The 21535-nt window shown below is 39.4% G+C and overlaps 1 long non-coding RNA gene across 1 annotated transcript; it reads right to left on the minus strand.

Moving 5' to 3' along the window:
* Positions 1-673: 673 nt before the first annotated feature.
* LOC141621511 (uncharacterized) lies at positions 674-2329 on the minus strand. Its single transcript, XR_012532403.1, has 3 exons — positions 2226-2329; positions 1371-1428; positions 674-801 (listed from the first exon to the last, which is right to left on the minus strand). It is a non-coding gene; the product is annotated as an uncharacterized LOC141621511 (long non-coding RNA).
* Between the last annotated feature and the right edge of the window lie 19206 nt (positions 2330-21535).

Here is a 21535-nt window from a genome sequence, read left to right on the forward strand (position 1 = left end):
TCACAATACTATACTAGCATGGTTTCGGGATCACATAACCGCATATCACTAGACATAATAGCACTATCAACACGTCATTCATATCCATCCAGATAAATATCATCAATTCGCAATTATTTTCACGCTCACGATTACCACAATCCAACACTTCATTGATTATCAATCTGAACACGAAAATTTATTTCTCATCTCCACAACATCATATGATCACGTCATCATTCATACAAAATACTTACCGTGACGTTGTCCTGCAGAATGGTTAGAATATATGGGTCTCAAGGTATACATCAACTCGATTATATCCAAGGTTTTCCTTCTAACTACCCCATTCACTCAATTTTCTCTCGGGTTACCTGGTTCAAAACTGAGAGGGCAAAAGAGCACGTATTAAGGGCGCCTTCTTAACCGCACTGTGAGCTCCTAACAGTTTATTCCCAGGGGTTCATTTTATTTAGACACATCCTACGTTCATTGGGTTCAATGGTTTAGGCCCGATGATCGTTCGCTCTGATACCACTTTGTAACACCCCGATTTATGAAGGAGCCTTTAGCAAGACATTCCCTAATAAACCGGACTGTTACCATCTCGCTTTCCCGAGGTAGTGAATAAGAAATTAAACTCCAAGGCAAAATATATAATTACTTTAACTTAATTATTACAAAACCTCTTTTACATCAAATTACAAGGAACTAACATAAATGAAAGTGAAAGTCTTCTAAATGATGATCTAGCTACTAAGTCTTCTGATCCAGTGTCTCACGCCCATCAAGCTCCCAGCCTATCTCATAAACCTATCAAGCCTGCTCCCCAATATTTGGATCGTCACAGGTGTTCAAGAATACACAGGGTCAACCACGAGGTTGAGTAGGGAATACAATGAAACAACAAAATATGATATGCATGCTCCTCCGTCACCACCATCTCCATCTCAACTCATATCTCATAACCCGGAACACCCAGCCATACCGATCCCCGGTAGACTATATATCGACCGTAGCCGATCGCATTTCACTTGTTGAGGACACCAGGGCAAGTCCGAGAACCCGCCCGGGCCTTATCACAACATCATCTTCACCACACCACATCACCACAACATCCTCCATCTCCAATGCATAAGAATGCTCAAAAGAAATTAATGCAACACAATATATATATCTTTGAACTGATCAATCATAAAATCATGCCGGTTACCAAATGTTGTGATAACATACTCAATACGATCAATTCAGTCAATCACCTTCCAGTATATGAATCATAACGTAAATCAACAGCCACGAAGCAAGTCAACGTTCACAGTTTGGTCATACGAAACACAAACAAGTCAACACAATTCAACATCAACGATAATAAGTCAAGTGTATTTCCCTACCTTTTCGCAATCCAAGCACACACAAGCAATCACTTATGATCCTTCACTTATCCATCACCTACATAACATAATTATGGATAATTACCATCTAGTCAGTCAATTAATCATGCACATAACCTAGACTCATCATAACTTAATAGGAATATCAATTTAAAGAACAAACATGACTTTTCCTGATTTTCCTGCTCATGGCAGACTCGGTATAAAATGAATAACTAATTCCAGAAAATTCGAATTGATGCAAGGCCAATTGAATTGGAACCCCATGAGTCTTAGCTACAATTTATATCTAACGTATTTTTCTCAAATTCCAAACTTATCAAGGGTTTTCAGACTGATTTCCAAAAACTAACAGAAACCGTCGCATAAAAAGTATTGATTCATAAAACGAGTTTGACAAATGATTCTTAAGTAAAACCAACGCCTAACTCATCTAAACTCTTTAAATTAAATATATGAAAAAGACCCAGCACCAAATCAATATCTAAATTATGTTTTAGAAGTAATCTTTCAGCCTCTACTGATTTGCGGACTTTTTAGATAGACGTTCACAAATAATTTCTTCAGGAAAACCTACACGGTGAAATGCTTCCAATTTTCACAGGCATAAACTAGGCTTGGAATAAACATGAGTCTCTTCTTTAACTTTTTGAATCCCACGGCTTTAAGACAGGTAAAACACTCAAATAACACAGACCAACGAATCTGTAAATTGCTGTAACTATTCCATTCATTTATCTCATACAATTTATAATCAAAAACCCCCAAACCAATTCTAGGGTTACGAAAATTATCCCAATACTACTATAATTATGCTAATAATTGAATAAAGAGGTAATAGGATAGTCTACTTACGAAATAGGATGAGAATAAGCTGAGAAATCGCCTCGCAATTCCTCACGCGGCTCCCTTCACACACGGCTCCCTCATCTCTCTTTTCTCTCTTTTCTCATGGTTAAAATGAATATGGTGATAGGGAGATTAGGGTTTGGTTAGATGGGTTATAAATATAAGATAGGTGCTATTAAGACGATACGGGCCTAGCCTAGTTAGATTAATTAAAACCCGAGTCACATAATTACCCGAGTCACAAATACACTACACGACCCAGCTGGTAACTCGGCCTAATATAATATCATATTAAAATATCGGGTATTACAGTCTACCCTCCTTAAAAGAAACTTCGTCCCGATGTTTACCCTCTCTACTAACCAACGCAAACGAATTATGAGACGCATATACAAAAGTATGTAAGGCACCCACCAAATTGAAAATTAAACGCAGTATTACATTCCACCCTCCTTAAAATAAACTTCGTCCCCGAAGTTTAACCATAACAGAAACACATCATGTAACACTCCAACATAACCCACACAACGCATAACCAATATAGCCAAACTGAGAAATCACACATGAAAGTATAAAGATTTTACAATCCTACCCTCCTTAAACATGGTTACGTCCCAGTAACCTTCATTATTATAACAAAAGTTCTCAAACTACTGCTAACAACTGAAAGAGGATAAAAGATTCACAACTCACGTTCAAGTTAACTAATCCCTACTAAAGACAATCAATATACAAGCTCTCTCAAGGAAGCTACGATTCTTCTTGCTCAAAGACATCGCCACGGATCGGAGCAAAAGCCATGTTGAATAACTTAAGACATTTCAGTATTAATCTAAACACTCTTCATATCAATCAATACATGCAATAACATTTCACAGGATCTGCTTGTCAATCTAATTTATACATTACTACTCAGGTTACAAAGATGAAGATGCTTAGGTGCTCACATATGGTTCATGTCAAATAACATATTTTCCAAGAAATATTGGTCGAATGACGAATGACGAATGCACATTGATTGGCAAATTTTACAAGCTTATTGGTCGAGTCAGTCAAGCGAGTAAACAGCGATATTGGAAAGTTAACATACAATACTATCATACATAAAATTTCATTCTTGGTGTTAAATATATTTAAACTGCACCCAACACCATGACATAAAAGATTAAATGTATTTAACTACACCAATTTTACAAATATTCATTACATATCATGCTAATATCAACATACCATGTTAACACACAACTCACTTAAATCACCACATTACATTTCCCGTTTTGACATTCGTAACTAACCACAACCCACTAATTCACTACATGAACGAACAACATGACTAAATTAACCCACTATTTGTGACTCCGTTCTAGCTTCATTCCCCAGACTAGCAAATATCATGAAACCATACAACCGGACATCGGTGGAAATCTCATTCAATTTATACTCACACGACAAAATTTAACTTCATTTTCAAAACTTTTACTTTCATCTTTGGACGGTGAATAACTTTCTTAACATAAATCTTATAACAGAGCCGTCCATAGAATCCATTTGACTCAAAATCAGATAAACTTAACTCAATTCCTTCAAACAATACAAGCTTAGATGTCGACTCATATTTCGTAATTTACAGGTTCATCTTATTCATTTCAGTCCTATCTTTACTAATGAACGACTATTACCTCAACATCAGGATTTTAGTTGCACTTCTTTACTCAGTTATATTCACGGCTAACATGACTACAACCTTTAATCGGAGACCTTTTAGATAGTACACATTCCCTGGTGACGTCTCAGGAAAGCATACGATTCGTACCATGATGTAAAGCAAGTAACTACAAATTAACTGTGTTCAATCAAAATTTTACCTCTTTATTACAGATCTATTTATCACGGGTTGCATGGTCACACAAAAGTATAAGTACCAACTCAATCACATGTTAAATTTTAAAACGATTTATCACGTCATAAGAACTAGACAAGAGTCTAACCATATAGTCAATATAAGAAGATTATTAGTTTAGATCGGAGGCACATTATAAAATTCCCTGTTAAACTCCTTACGGAACCATCGACTGTGCGTCATGAGTAATTAACTTAATAATGTAGAAGTCAAACAACTGAAATTACAATTGAGTATTAATGGTTATATGATTCACAATAACAACAAAATTACTTCCATATCACACATATGTTTAACATTTTAGCAACCATACCATTCAATTGTATCCATCAACTCAGTATAATTCATTTTCAGCAAAATAAAAGATATCGCATAAACAACTTAAACATGTACATATACCATCATATAACTTGTAAAACATTATCTATGACAAAAGATTAGCAAGGTGAACAAGTTCTCTGGTTTGCACGGTTTGAACAAATAGGCAACTCGCGACTCAATTAAACGTAACTATAACGACTATCATTTAAACATACGCATAACATGTGAATCATCAAAGGGTTATCTCATTATAATTCATAGCGACGGTTCGAGAATATATTTCAAATATCGTAACTATATCGTAACTATATCAAACTATATTTCAAATATCGTGACAATTGCAACAATCACCTTAGCATTTCATGACAATACAACTATGAACATATCCAATAAGGAGCAACAACACTATTTTATTATCATATCATAAGTTTAGGTTCAACTGAAATAAATTAATGCAATGAAAGTAATAAGTATAACTATAGGCACACAGACTCACATAAAAGACATTAGAACTCAGATGACATCCTACATGTGTGAACATTTAGACATACTCATTACTACCATCCATGTGTAAACATTTGAACATAATTATTATAAATATTCATGCGAGTATATTACAACAATCAAGTTAACATTTAACGCCACCAACTTTACCAAGATATGACAATATAGTTTTATATTTATATATATCCGACCACTATACAAATATGATGAACACACCAGAGATATTATAACATGCCAAGCATAAAATATGCGAACAACTGGACTCGTATAAAATATTTCACCCTCGATTAAGAATCAAATTAAGCTATTCAATTTCACTCATACTATCATGCCAACAATGTTATAAACTAAACTTTAATTTTTTTTATCACTAGTTAAGATACATAACCAATGAATATGTGTGCTACTATCATCATATAAGGACACTATAATTTCACATTAATAAGGCTCATGAAATAATCGAACAACTGCATGAAAACTCAACATAGCATTCACATTTTAAAAGTTATGATTCACGTTGTAACTTCCAAAAAAATCACGAATAAATAACCGTTCAACGAAAACTTGAGTTATATTACTTTTTATAACATACATAGAGTTAATAATTCGTGAGAAAAAGAATGAGGTCCAAAGCTCAAGAATTCAATTTTTAAAGGATTTTACAACTCAGTTGGTCCAAATAAGTATGTGACAGCAATTGGTCCGAAACTTGGGTCAGTTTGCAAAACTTACCATTTAATATAGAGACATCAAGAATTTTCGTGGCTTATCAATTTGAAAACATATGCGAATCTTCTGAACGATGGAGTTGGAATTATGCAAAAATTATTAATACAATTTAAATGAGGATTTTTACAAAATCGTTGGTCGAAACATCACTGCACAGGAACTTCCTGACCACAGCCCACTAAAATATTTATTACTCCTAATCCATATATCCTATAAGCATGAAACCAACGCCAAATGAACACTAACTCACGAGGCTATCTCTCATAGAATTTTCATCCATAGGCAATAAACAGAAAAGAAATGGCAGTAAGGTCAATTAAAGAGTAAAATCAAACAAAACGAGTTTCAGCACTAGGTCATTCTTTACTATGTTACAAGCTCTTATGAACATACTATGTATACTAACCCATCCCAACTTAAATCTCACACTTTGTACTTACGTAAACATCTATCCCATAGAATCCCTTCGCATCTGGATCTACTCCTTACATCTAAATCACGATTGCTATGACTAGAAACAAGCAATTCAATAGTGTTTCTGATTACTATCACAATACTATACTAGCATGGCTTCGGGATCACATAACCGCATATCACTAGACATAATAGCACTATCAACACGTCATTCACATCCATCCAGATAAATATCATCAATTCGCAATTATTTTCACGCTCACGATTACCACAATCCAACACTTCATTGATTATCAATCTGAACACGAAAATTTATTTCTCATCTCCACAACATCATATGATCACGTCATCATTCATACAAAATACTTACCGTGACGTTGTCCTGCAGAATGGTTAGAATATATGGGTCTCAAGGTATACATCAACTCGATTATATCCAAGGTTTTCCTTCTAACTACCCCATTCACTCAATTTTCTCTCGGGTTACCTGGTTCAAAACTGAGAGGGCAAAAGAGCATGTATTAAGGGCGACTTCTTAACCGCCTTTGTGAGCTCCTGATTTATTCCTGTGGGTTCATTTTATTTAGACACATCATACGTTCATTGGGTTCATTGGTTTAGGCCCGAGGATCGTTCGCTCTGATACCACTTTGTAACACCCCGATTTATGAAGGAGCCTTTAGCAAGACATTCCCTAATAAACCGGACTGTTACCATCTCGGTTTCCCGAGGTAGTGAATAAGAAATTAAACTCCAAGGCAAAATATATAATTACTTTAACTTAATTATTACAAAACCTCTTTTCATCAAATTACAAGGAACTAACATAAATGAAAGTGAAAGTCTTCTAAATGATGATCTAGCTACTAAGTCTTCTGATCCAGTGTCTCACGCCCATCAAGCTCCCATCCTATCTCATAAACCTGTCAAGTCTGCTCCCCAATATTTGGATCGTCACGGGTGTTCACGAATACACGGTGGTCAACCACGAGGTTGAGTAGGGAATACAATGAAACAACAAAATATGATATGCAGGCTCCTCCGTCACCACCATCTCCATCTCAACTCATATCTCATAACCCGAACACCCAAACCATACCGATCCATTAGACTATATATCGACGTAGCCGATCCGCCACTCGCTTGTTGAGGACACCAGGCAAGTCTGAGAACCCGCCTGGGCCTTATCACAACATCATCTTCACCACACCACATCACCACAACATCCTCCATCTCCAATGCATAAGAATGCTCAAAAGAAATTAATGCAACACAATATATATATCTTTGAACTGATCAATCATAAAATCATGCCGGTTACCAAATGTTGTGATAACATACTCAATACGATCAATTCAGTCAATCACCTTCCAGTATATGAATCATAACGTAAATCAACAGCCACGAAGCAAGTCAACGTTCACAGTTTGGTCATACGAAACACAAACAAGTCAACACAATTCAACATCAACGATAATAAGTCAAGTGTATTTCCCTACCTTTTCGCAATCCAAGCACACACAAGCAATCACTTATGATCCTTCACTTATCCATCACCTACATAACATAATTATGTATAATTACCATCTAGTCAGTCAATTAATCATGCACATAACCTAGACTCATCATAACTTAATAGGAATATCAATTTAAAGGACAAACACGACTTTTCCTGATTTTCCTGCTCATGGCAGACTCGGTATAAAATGAATAACTAATTCCAGAAAATTCGAATTGATGCAAGGCCAATTGAATTGGAACCCCATGAGTCTTAGCTACAATTTATATCTAACGTGTTTTTCTCAAATTCCAAACTTATCAAGGGTTTTCAGACTGATTTCCAAAAACTGACAGAAACCGTCGCATAAAAAGTATTGATTCATAAAACGAGTTTGACAAATGATTCTTAAGTAAAACCAACGCCTAACTCATCTAAACTCTTTAAATTAAATATATGAAAAAGACCCAGCACCAAATCAATATCTAAATTATGTTTTAGAAGTAATCTTTCAGCCTCTACTGATTTGCGGACTTTTTAGATAGACGTTCACAAATAATTTCTTCAGGAAAAACTACACGGTGAAATGCTACCAGTTTTCACAGGCATAAACTAGGCTTGGAATAAACATGAGTCTATTCTTTAACTTTTTGAATCCCATGGCTTTAAGACAGGTAAAACACTCAAATAACACAGACCAACGAATCTGTAAATTGCTGTAACTATTCCATTCATTTATCTCATACAATTTATAATCAAAAACCCCCAAACCAATTCTAAGGTTTCGAAAATTATCCCAATACTACTATAATTATGCTAATAATTGAATAAAGAGGTAATAGGATAGTCTACTTACGAAATAGGATGAGAATAGGCTGAGAAATCGCCTCGCAATTCCTCACGCGGCTCCCTTCACACACGGCTCCCTCATCTCTCTTTTCTCTCTTTTCTCATGGTTAAAATGAATATGGTGATAGGGAGATTAGGGTTTGGTTAGATGGGTTATACATATAGGATAGGTGCTATTAAGACGATACGGACCTAGCCTAGTTAGATTAATTAAAACCCGAGTCACATAATTACCCGAGTCACAAATACACTACACGACCCAGCTGGTAACTCGGCCTAATATAATATCATATTAAAATACCGGGTATTACTGTCTACCCTCCTTAAAAGAAACTTCGTCCCGATGTTTACCCTCTCTACCAACCAACGCAAACGAATTATGAAACGCATATACAAAAGTATGTAAGGCACCCACCAAATTGAAAATTAAACGCAGTATTACACTCGGATTCTTGCAGTCTTGGACGAGCGTCCTGCCTGATTGGACTAGCGGATCTTGTCCCAGCCTTCATTTTCTTCTTTTCTTCTTCTCTTCTTCCAATAATCCTCCGGGATTTTGTCGGGGATGCAAGGATCTTCTTCATCATTGCCCATCTACTACAATATGTACAAAGGCCTTCTAGTCTTGTCTTCTCTTTGATGCTTGGTCATTAGATTCGATCAATTTAGCTCTATTTTGCCATGAAAATGCAAGGTTTGCACTCCTCTTCTACCAAGGAAACAAAACCTCAAAGAATATGCAAAACAAAGGACTAAAGATAGTAAATGACCTAAATATGCACTAAAAAGCATAGGAACGAGGCTAATTCGGGGACTAAATATGCTCAAATATTGATCACACCAGGTTGCTATGGTTCAAGGGTAGTATTTCTTGAGTTGGTCCAGGTTGGTCGGGTTTGTAAAATCCTCCCCGTCTAGGTCACTCATTCTCACTGCGCCCCCCGAAAGTATTTTCTTGACCAGGTATGGCCCGACCCAGTTGGGTTTGAATTTTCCCCTCGGATCGACGGGTAATGGTGCTCGGACCGACTTGAGGACCAAGTCGCCTTCCTTGATGTTCCTGGGTTTAACTTTCTTGTTGAATGACCGTTGTATACGTCGTTGGTATAGCTAGACATTGTGCAAGGCGTTGAGCCGTCGTTCGTCTAGAAGAGTGAGTTGTTCGTACCTTCAACGGGTCCATTCTGCCTCAGGGACCTGACTCTCCAGTAGGATGCGTAGAGATGGGACCTCTAACTTTACCGGTTGAACCGCCTCCATACCGTATGCTAGGTAGAAGGGTGTGTCGCCTGTCGGTGTTCGAATGGCGGTTCGATATCCCCAGAGTGCGAATGGGAGTTTGCTCGGCCAATCACGGTAGTTGTCTTGCATTTTCTTGATAATGGTGATAAGAGTTTTGTTAGCTGCCTCCACCGCTTCGTTGGTTTGGGGACGGTAGGGGGATGATCGATGCCGCTTGATCTTATATTTGTCCAGCAAGGCCTGAGTTTCCGCCCGGAAGTGAGAGCCTTGATCGCTGATGATTTCATGGGGTACCCCATATCGGCAGATGATGTTGTTCTGGATGAACTTGGCCACTTGTTTGGCGGTCAATACCGCATATGACTGTGCTTCCACCCATTTGGTGAAGTAGTCGATGGAGACGAGGACGAAGCAATGCCCCTTGGTGCCTATCGGGTTAACCTTCCCGATGATGTCGATGCCCCAGGTTGAGAAAGGCCAGGGTGATGTCATGGTGTATAAAAGGGATGGTGGTAGGTGTTGTATGTTGGCGAAGATTTGGCAATTGTGGCAATGTTTGACGTAGTTACGGCAATCGTCTTCCACGGTGGTCCAGTAGTAGCCTAACCGCATGATCTTTCGGGTAAGCATCATTGCGCTCATGTGAGGGCCACATTCTCCGTCGTGGACCTCTCCCATGACTTTTTTGGCTTTGTGATGGTCAATGCAAAGGAGGAGAATCCCTTGGGGTGTTCTTTTGTATAGTTGATTTTGGTTCATCACGAATTGTGACGCAAGTAAGCGGATGGCTCTTTGTCCTCTTTGATCAGAGTTGGGAGGGAATTGATTTTTGGTTTTGTAGTTGAGGATGGCTTGGTACCAGGGTTTGGCATGGTTTTCCTCGTCGTTGTTGATGGCACAGATGTGAGCTGGCTCGCTCCTTCTCTCGACACATAGGGGCATCGATGTCATGTCGTCAGGTATATTGACGAGCGCGACATGTTTTGCCAGTGCATAAGCAAATTGATTTTTTTCTCGTGGCAAGTGGAAGTAGAAGAACTCGGCCTCTTGATTGATTTTCGCTCAGTAGAGAGCTAAGCTGTCACTTCGGATTTTCCATGATCCGGACACCTGATTGATGATGAGTGAGGAATCGCCGTGGACTCTCAGTCTCTTGATGCCAAGTGTGATGGCTGCTTGTAGGCCGATGAGGCATGCTTCATATTCAGTGTCATTGTTGGTGACGGCGAAGTCTAGTTTGACCGAGATCGGAACATGTTCTCCCTCTGGTGATATTAAAAGGATTCCTACCCCGAAACCTCTCAGATTAGATGCACCATCGAAGTATAGGTCCTATGCGTCGGAGTCAGCACAAAGGATGTCTTCGTCAGAAAGTGACCATGTGTCGGTCATTGGATCCTCGTTGACGGGATTCTCTGCTAGGAAATCGGCGACTGCTCCTCCCTTGATAACCTTGAGGGGTACAAACTTGAGATCAAACTCAGACAGCATGAGTGTCCACCTAGACATCCTTCCATTTAGTACGGGTTTTTCGAAGATGTATTTGACCGGGTCCATCTTGGAGTAGATATGGACCGTGTAGCTGAGCATGTAATGTCGCAACTTCTTTGTTGACCATACTAGGGCAAGGCATGTTTTCTCCAGTTGGGTGTACCTTGTCTAACACTCGATGAACTTTTTGCTGATGTAGTAGATGGCTCGTTTTTCGCCGTCGACTGTTTGTGCTAGCATTGCTCCCATGGCTGTGTCGGTAACAGTCAGGTATAAGGATAGAGGGATCCCCGGTTGAGGTGGCATGAGGACAGGAGGTTTGGATAGGATTTCCTTTATCCTGTCGAAGGACTTTTGACAATCGTCGTCCCAATCAGTGTGATCGGAGGCGCGAAGTTTCTTGAATATTGGTTCACAGATCATGGTGAGCTTGGCAATGAAGCGGCTGATGTATTGAACCTGACCGAGAAATCCCCGAATCTCCTTCTCGTTCTTAGGTCGTGGCATTTGTTGGAGGGCTTTGATTTTGGTTGGATCAATCTCAATGCCTCTCTTGCTGACAACATTTCCCAAGAGTTTTCCGGAGGTGACCCCGAATGCGCATTTCTGAGGATTTAGTCTCATGTTATACTTCCGCAGACGAGCGAAGAATTTCCGAAGGGCGCTGATAAGGACGTCCCGTTCTTTTGATTTGACACTCATATCATCGACATATACCTCTACCTTCTTGTGCATCATATCATGTAGGAGAGTGGTAGCGGTTCTGTGATAGGTAGACCCGGCATTAATGAGACCGAAATGCATGACCGTGTAGCAATAGGTACCCCACTGTGTAGTGAATGCAATTTTGTGCATGTCCTCCTCAGCCATTTTGATCTGGTTGTACCCAGCATACCCGTCCATGAATGATAGAAGAGCATGTTTGGCAGTATTGTCCACCAAAATATCGACATGTGGTAAAGGGAAGTCGTCCTTTGGAATCGCCTTGTTCAGATCCCTAAAGTCGACGCAAACCCGAATTCTTCCGTCCTTCTTTGGTACAGGAACAATGTTGGCCACCCAGTCGGAGTATCAGACACTTTGATAAAACCAGCCTTGAACTGTTTATCCACTTCTTCCTTGATTCTCAGGGCCCATTCAGGACACATCCGACGTAGCTTTTGCTTCACGGGTTTAGCTTTGGGCTTAATGGGTATCCGGTGCTCTGCAATTTCCCTGTCAATCCCAGGCATATCTCTATAGGACCAGGCGAATACGTCCTTGTATTCGTGGAGGAGGTCAATGAACTGTTGTCTTTCCGAGGGGTCAAGGGTTGTCCCTATCCTAAGTTCTTGAGGTGTGTTGTCGGTTCCTATGTTAATAGGTTCGGTCTCCTCAATGATGGGGGTTCTGGTTTCCCGTTTGTCAAGTTCTTTGGCTAGGTGAGGTGGGTAGTCACTCAAGTCAAATTCCTCATAGTCATTCAGAATTGCATTGCAGTTAAATTGAGACGAGTCATAAGCAAACTTAGCGTTCATTGAGTTGACATGAGCGAAAACCTCGGAGAGGACAAACATCTCATGGTCAGTCAGAGGCGACACAGTAGAGGAGGTGGCCCTGGAACAGGCTCCAGGTTGTCACCTTTCATGGGAGTGGGGATGACCCTAGTAGACTCAGCCTCCGAAGCAGCCACAAGCTTGTGATAAAAAAGCGGGAAGGGGACCTCGACTGGGACATCAAGAGCGTTAGGAGCTATGACAGACTCAGACTCCGACTCAGACTCAGATTCTTCTTCACTTCCCTCTTTGAACATAGGGCCTTCTCCAGTTGTGATCTTGAGAATGCGGCCTTGGCGATCGGTCCACTTGACGGTTTTTCTCTAGCCCTGTGTAGCTTTCTCTGGGTCAGTGTCGGAGATCAAGGCGGTTGGGTCAAATTGGTTGTCCTTCAGAGCGATGTTGATGAAGTCCTCATAGTCGAGGTGCTTGATGTTATCTTCTCCAAAGAGGAGAGTGACAGCTTGTCCGTCGAGACATGAGGACGGCTTAGACTTGGTTGATGCAGCTTTGGTGTTGTCGGGGATGAAGTAGCAGTCCTGGAAGACTTCCACACCCGTGTACTTGACTTTGGCCACAGAGTCATAGATCGGCTCCGAAAAGCCATGGTAAAGCTCGGACTCTCCCTCGGGGACAAAGTATCCATTGAGGGCCAGATGATAGGGACGGAGGATAACTCCGTGTGTCTTGCGCTTCCGAACTAGGAGGTTCATATCTTGGATATCTTCATCGGTAGGTTCATAGCCCAGTCCGAAGGGGATGTAGGGGACCTTAGCCTGTTTCAAGGGAGGTAAGGTATCCTTCAGTGGATTGAGGGGTAAACCCGGGAAGTAACCCTGGCGCATCAGAATGCGGTTGACTGTGAGGTTGGCGAACGGGTCACAATCAAGGGGTGTTGATTCATCGGTTATGGCATTCACGGCATGGAATCCCCATATTTCATTGTCGTCCTCCTCAATGGCCTGGGAGGCTATTCCCTTTTCCATGACGGCCAAAGTTTGATACGGCAATCGTATACCTATCAAAAATAACCAACTGGTTCTAACTAATATAGCTAGGGAAGTCGGTTCGATCTCCACAGGGAGGCTAAGTTGCTATCTATCTGTTTAACTCGGTCTGTCAGGGTGTCACAGAAATGGGGGTTTTGATTTTATTGATTTAACTAAACTAAAGAGACTAAGGCAAGAGAAAAATAAATAGAAGAAATTAACAAAAAAGAGAGGGATATGCTAGGAATCGGTCTACCGTGGCAGCTACACTATCGGGTCAACTGAGTCGATTAAATTATTGATAAGAAGAGCGAGGTCGTCACCTTTCAGTCCCTAAACCTACGATTATACCCTTTCGGTCTCTAATCGCCCTAGGGCCCCCCTAACTTAGCTTTCGCCCTAATTAGGTATCACCTATTGTAATTAAGCAAGCCTTCCCTTCCAATCTTTCGATCCAGGTCGGGGGTAACTAAATAAATTGGTCTCCTGCATGCATTCATTCAACCTAATGACAGTTATATTGCTTAATACAATTCTCATCGCAAAACTAATCTAATCAAGCTAATTCTAACATATTGCTACCACGACTTCCCTAGTCCTAACATATTAAGGGAATTAGCTAAACATAATTAAGTAAGCACGAACAAGAAATAAAGAAGAAGTAATAAACATAAACATAAATTAAGGAGGAAAAGAAAGGGAAAGAAGTAATTACTGAAATAAAACCGGAAAGAAAGTAACAGTAGCAAAGTAACAGTGTATTGTGTGTGTGGGGGGAGAAGAGAGAGTTACAAATGACGTAATACCTTCCTATTTATAAGAAAATAGGAATTATTCAACCTAATGACGGAAATAAACTAAAAAGCCCAAGCCCATAGGAGAATCCACTCGATCGAGTGATTTAAAACCACTCGATCGAGTAAACTAAAGCTTAAACCACTCGATCGAGTAGAAAATCTACTCGATCGAGTAAATCAATAAATGCAACTACTCGATCGAGTAGAAAAAGGACTCGATCGAACAAGATTCTACTCGATCGAGTACTTTCCAGCAATAGTTTCCTGCTTTGTGCACTGAACTTCAAACGGCTGCCATTTCTTCGTTACTTAGGCAAACAGGGTGATTCTAGTGGCGTTGGAAAGCTAAGAGGACAAGCGTTCATTGCCAATTGGAATCATCTGAATATCAGTTGTAAAACTCGAGATATGGCTCTTCAAAGTAGGCACTAGCAATTTGAAGTTCTTCCTTCGCTCGCCTAGCTATCTTTCTTCTTTGCGCATCTCAAGATAGCTACATTCCCGCTCCAAATTCACTCTTCCTCCAAATTCATGCTAAACGGACGGTAAATGGCTTGATTTCACTACTTTCTGGTTCATTCCTGCAAATAAGACAAAACAAACCAAAGTAGCATATTCGGGGCATTTCGTAGCATAAACTACGATAAAAGCATAGAAATATGTGCATAAAATAGGCTAAAAAGACTATATAAAATGCACGTATCAACGACTTTGATCGGGGAAGCAGGAATCATGATCGTTTTCCCGTTGAAGGGGACCCTGATTTTCTGGTGGAGAGTTGAAGTAACTGCCTTGACGACATGAATCCAGGGACGTCCCAGAAGCATATTGAAGGAGGCGTCAATGTCGACTACCTGAAAACTGGTTTGTCTTTCCAGTGGTCCGGTTGCGATGGTTAGAGTGATAAGCCCTGCGACTTTACGACGAGTGCCGTCATAAGCGCGTACTCCTTGATTGGTTGGGAACAAATCAACTTCTTTGATACCCAGTTTATGAGCCGTTTTGAGGGGAATGACATTCACCGCGGATCCGTCATCCATAAAGACCATAGGCATATTCTTTTTGAGGCATTGTACTGTGACATACAGGGCCAGGTTGTGGTTGGGTTCGAAGGGAGAGATATCTTTGTCAGAGAAGATGACCGGGTTGCTCAAATCAGGGACATCCCTTGTCATGTGTGCCACCACTTCTTCCGGAGAGGAGGTAAAAGGCACAGTCAGTTTTCCCAAGGCTTGTAGTAGAGCTTGCCGATGCTCGAAAGATGTAGCAATCAGTTGCCAAATTGAGATTTCGGCTTTTGTTTTTCTGCAGCTGTTTGAGGATCGAATTCTGGGGAGCTTTGGGTTGAGTGTCCATGTCCGGAAAAACTTGGTCATTCGTTGTTGGAGCGACTGATAAATTGTTCGGGTTTTGATAGGGGCGTCCGGACCGGGTAAGATGACCGATCTCTTTCGCCTGTTTCACTTTCACTGGGACAATATAGACATCTTTAACATCATCTATCTGTTACCGTCGTGGAGTATCAAAGATAAATTTATAATCCAAACCACTACTATAGCTAGTGGCAGTCAGGGTCGAACCATAGAGAGGCGATGTAATTAATAGTTGTCTAATCTTAATCTAAAGTAACAGTTGTGAGGGGGTTTGATTTGAATAGTGCTATAACTAAAGGCAATCAAATTAAAACTAAACTAAAGTAAATAAATGAGCAGTAGATTAAAACAGATGAAAACAAATATTAAAAGGATGCTAAGATGGTGATGAGTCATAATTATATACATATTTATGCCTCCCCTTAATTACTTTTGATACGGTTTTCGTGCTAGTTTATATCATTTACATGCCTTTTATGTTAGAATGTCGATACTTCCGCCTTTTGATGTTTAATGCAGGAATGATGCATTTGAGGAGCAAAGGAATGAAATGGGCATCGCGGAGTGAGCATGAAGGGATACACGAAGCATGGCACGAGAATCCATAAGAATGAAGGAAGAGAAGAAAAGAAGAAAACACGAAGAAAAGAGCTTCTTATTACAAGTGCCTACTTTGAAGAGCCATATCTCGAGTTCTACAACATATTTTCAAGTGATTCTAATTGGAGGTGAAAGCCTATCCTCTTAGCTTTCCAACGCCGCAAAAATCGCTTGTTTCTGACAAGTAACGAAGAAATGGCGGCCGTTTGAATTTCAGTACGCGAAGCAGGAAATTGGTGCCTCGATCGAGTCAACCTTGGCTCGATCGAGGAACTTCATGATCGATCGAGTCACCTCCGACTCGATCGAGGAACCAACCTAATAAATAAACTTTGCAATGTCGAGAGTTGGGGTATCTGGGAATTGGTGCTTCGATCGAGTCAACCTTGGCTCGATCGAGGAACCACTAGTTTCCGCAATATTCCACAAATTTCCTTAAGTCGGTTATGACTACTATAAATACCAAAACTCGCACTCTAGGTTATTTTATGCTTTATTTTACATAGGTTTAGTATAGCTACCTTAGAAAACTCTCTCAAATACTTAGTTTAGTTTAATTATTGTTCGGATCTATTGCCTTTAATTACGGTATTGTTCTAATCTTTCTTCAATTATTATTTCAATTACTTGTTTATCTTTATTATTGTTCATCATGTTTTCCATTACTATTATTGTTATTATTTCTATTATGCGTAGCTAATTTCCTCATCTAGGATGAAGGGGATCTAGGTTAATTAAAAGGGGAAAATTGATTAATTGCTAGGGAAATCATATAAGTTGTCGTTTGATTATTGTTCTTATTCTAGTTAATTAACTTAGGCCTGAGTTGTTAATTAGTGTAGCGAATTAATCCTTTCACCGACCGGGTTAGAATTAATATAGGCTGCGATAATCAAATAGATTGTATCTAATTATAGCGACCGCATGTTAGAATCGATCTAAAGGGCATAATTGAGTCGACCGATCTTATGACCTTAGACAGCTTGGTAGATCTAGCAATTGATTAATAGACCCCATATCATTGACCTAGTGAACCGGAAATCCTAGACCTTTAATATTATTGTTATTTGTCTTTTAATTACTTGCAACTAGCTGTTAGCATACAAACAATCAAAACCCCCACAATTGGTTACTTTAAGACAGATTTAAATATAAACAAACTAGATAATCACCGCCTCCCTGTGGATTTGACCCTGACTTACCGCTAGCTATTTTGTTAGTAGTAGTTTAGGTTTACTTTGATTAAGGTGATACGACTTTAGCCTTATCAATTTTGCGCGCGTTCGGGAGGCAACAATTTTTCTGTTTGTTTTTGTTTAGTTTGTCTTTTGTCTCAGGGAACATCAGTTCCTTGAGACCGTTCTAATGTTTTCCATCGAGTTTCTACAGGGTGAAGATGAGAACTTCCATGATTACATGCATAGATGGAATGATTGGATTCGTTCCCATAATTACGAAGCCAAAATTCCGCGGCTTACTATGTGTCTTACCATCATAAAAGGTATGAACAGACAAACCCAAGCCTACATTGACTCCATAGGTATGGGAGATTTTGGTGGTAAGAATATTGAAGATGTCCTTTCTTTCTTTGAATGGCTTGCTATTGAATGTATTAAACCCACTTTTTCATTTCAGCCATACATGGATGAGGGTGTGGGTGAGACCATAGAAACCGTTTTAAAGAATGAAAAGGATATTGAGGGAAACATAGAGGATGAGACCATATGCTCAGTTGATAACCCCTTCTTTGATGATAATCTAGAATCCCTCTATGACGATTTTACAGATAGTGAGTCACATGAGGAAGACTTGACAGACCCCTTAGATTACCCCTTTTGTGATGAGTCTTGGGATAAGGAGAGTGATGATGCGCGATTCAAAGATCTTGAGGTTAAATGGGACTCATGTGACGATATGGTTACTCTTTCTTTGGATACTTCCCCTTCAGTTGTTGAATTAGATTCTAATTTTAAGTCTAGTGAGGTTCATTTTATTACACCTGTGCATAATGCATATTTTGATGTTTGTGATGTTGAAGATGATATTGATGAATACTCTGTACAAGGGCCCCCTACTATGGACCCTTTAGATGCTTTGATATCTTTTGAGACATGTGCAGGTGAATCTCCCATATGGAAAGCCGAGTTGGATGCTTTAGAGACTGAAGTATATGGGATAGAGCTTATCAACAAAGGGAATGAGAAGGCATATGAGTCAATGAATACTCCTAGCCTGGTAGAGGTAGTATATTCTTTTGCCACCGATTCTGATATTAGGAGTGGTAGACCTCCTGACCAAGAGGTAATTGTTGACGATAATTTCATGAGGATTACTGGTGTAGTGAGTGATAAATTACCTCGTATGACCTCTACTTTGTGCTTTCATACTCCATACTCTTTTGGTTGGACTAACAATTTGATGCGGTTTTGCTATAATTGTCATCAAATATTTAATATGCTGAGACGGTCTTTAACATTGATTTTATATGCTCCTGTTATATCTTGGTGCTACTTATGCTTTTGTGTAGCACATGCGCAGATTTATGATCGACTCTTAAGAGCTTTGAGCAGTTTTGATTGTTCCCAATTGCGGGTAATTGATATTTAAAGAAAGGAAGAGGACGGCAACAGGTGCCTCGATCGAGTGGCATGGGGCTCGATCGAGTCACCACGTTTTGGGTTTATTCATAGCCAGACGATGATAGGAATTGCGCGGATGATTATTTTCCCCTGTTTTGCGGTGGTTTGGGGGAATTTCTTTGCTCTTACCCGGTATTCTCTTCCCTTGTATCTTCTTTGATTGTATTATCTATTTCTTTTCCATTCCTTTTGTTAGTTGTGTCATTTAGGTTGCTGGATTTGTGTGTGATTGCTATGTTGTAGGCGTCACAATGAGGACACTGTGACATTTAGGTTTGGGGGAGGAGTGTAATTATGTTGTGTGATTTACTTTATGTTGTGTGCTTTTAAAAATCAAAAATCCATAAAAATTAAAAAATTTCAAAATACAAAAACATGTTTTTACCTTTGTTTTAGGTCGAGTCTTGGTGAATTAGATAACAATGATGTTAATTTGCATTGTTTTTGCATTTGAATCCCAAATATTTGTTCATGTACATTGTTTTAGCCATGAAAACAAAGCTCATAATTCAAGTCTTAACCGTATTGACATGCCTTATATTGATTAGATTTGACACAATTACGTTGGTAAACTACTTAAATTTCTGAGGTCTATAGAGCTTCCTAGGCCAGGAACATCAATAAAACCGGTCTCATTGTCAATTAGGCTTGAGTGTGGTTTCTCCTTGTGGAATATGTAATATCAAACTGCATAAGTGTGACATTGATTTCTTGATACTTTTATTGCTTTCATTTGACTAAATACATGTGGATAGGCGTTCTTACCGTTCAAATAAGCCTTACAATTATCCTTTTGTTAGCCCGTTTGAACCCTTGTAGCCAATCTTAAATTACATCCTATGAGCTACAATCTAAAATTTGCCTACCCTTATCGAGACAGTCGCAGTTGCTTGTTTATCATGTTTATTTTGCTATTATGGTTGGGTTGGGACTTATTGTTGTCCTGTGGGTATAGCAAAATACTTTTAGCGATTGTGTTGTATCCTTGTGTTGGAAAAAGAAAAATATGAAGCGAAAAAAAAAAGAAAAAAAGAGAGAGAAAAATCAAAAAATAGAAAAAGAGAAAAGAAAAGAAAAGAGATTGCTTCATTTGGTTTTGTCAAGGATCAAAAGGATGGTTGTTAGAGTCTATTGCATAACTGGAGAGTAATTTATTAGCTCTCATATGTTGTAAAGTTGAGATCATTTCTCTAAGTTGGGTTCATTTGTTATCAAATATTTGGTTTTTGAATTGGTTAGCGCTGCGACTACCGTCTTAGCTCCACATATCCATAACGTGCTTTGGCACAAACCACTTCTATTCCTTTAACCCATTTGCCACCCTTATTGTCCTTGATACATGTACTTTTGTCTACATATGATGATTGCATATTAGTTGGGGAAATCCCTATCACATTAGATTGCATGTATGTTTCATAAGTTGAGTGAGTGTTTCTACTTCTTTCTATCTTCACATATAACTCACCCTATATACTTATGAGTGCATGAGTGAATCTGCGAGAATCCGACTAATTTGTCTTGCAAGATCGAAAGGTATTTGGCATTTGTATCTAGTATGGTGACTTGAGACTTGAGCTACGTTTTCTATTTCCCGTACCTTTGAATTTGTTTTATTGGTACACTTTAGTCATTACTTTGTTACAGATATGGATAACTTGGGATTTGTATGTGCATTAAACATTAGCTCTGAGTCGTTTATTCGCCATTTGTATGATTGCCTTTTGTATTGTGTATTGCTTTGCTTGAGGACAAGCAAAGAGATGGTTTGGGGGAGTTTGATGAGTCATAATTATATACATATTTATGCCTCCCCTTAATTACTTTTGATACGGTTTTCGTGCTAGTTTATATCATTTACATGCCTTTTATGTTAGAATGTCGATACTTCCGCCTTTTGATGTTTAATGCAGGAATGATGCATTTGAGGAGCAAAGTAATGAAATGGGCATAGCGGAGTGAGCATGAAGGGATACACGAAGCATGGCACGAGAATCCATAAGAATGAAGGAAGAGAAGAAAAGAAGAAAACACGAAGAAAAGAGCTTCTTATTACAAGTGCCTACTTTGAAGAGCCATATCTCGAGTTCTACAACATATTTTCAAGTGATTCTAATTGGAGGTGAAAGCCTATCCTCTTAGCTTTCCAACGCCACAAAAATCGCTTGTTTCTGACAAGTAACGAAGAAATGGCGGCCGTTTGAATTTCAGTACGCGAAGCAGGAAATTGGTGGCTCGATCGAGTCAACCTTGGCTCGATCGAGGAACTTCATGCTCGATCGAGTCACCTACGACTCGATCGAGGAACCAACCTAATCAATAAACTTTGCAATGTCGAGAGTTGGGGTATCTGGGAATTGGAGCCTCGATCGAGTCAACCTTGGCTCGATCGGGGAACCACTAGTTTCCGCAATATTCCGCAAATTTCCTTAAGTCGG

Source organism: Silene latifolia, chromosome X, assembly GCF_048544455.1.
Source record: "Silene latifolia isolate original U9 population chromosome X, ASM4854445v1, whole genome shotgun sequence".
Classification (NCBI taxonomy): Eukaryota; Viridiplantae; Streptophyta; class Magnoliopsida; order Caryophyllales; family Caryophyllaceae; genus Silene; species Silene latifolia.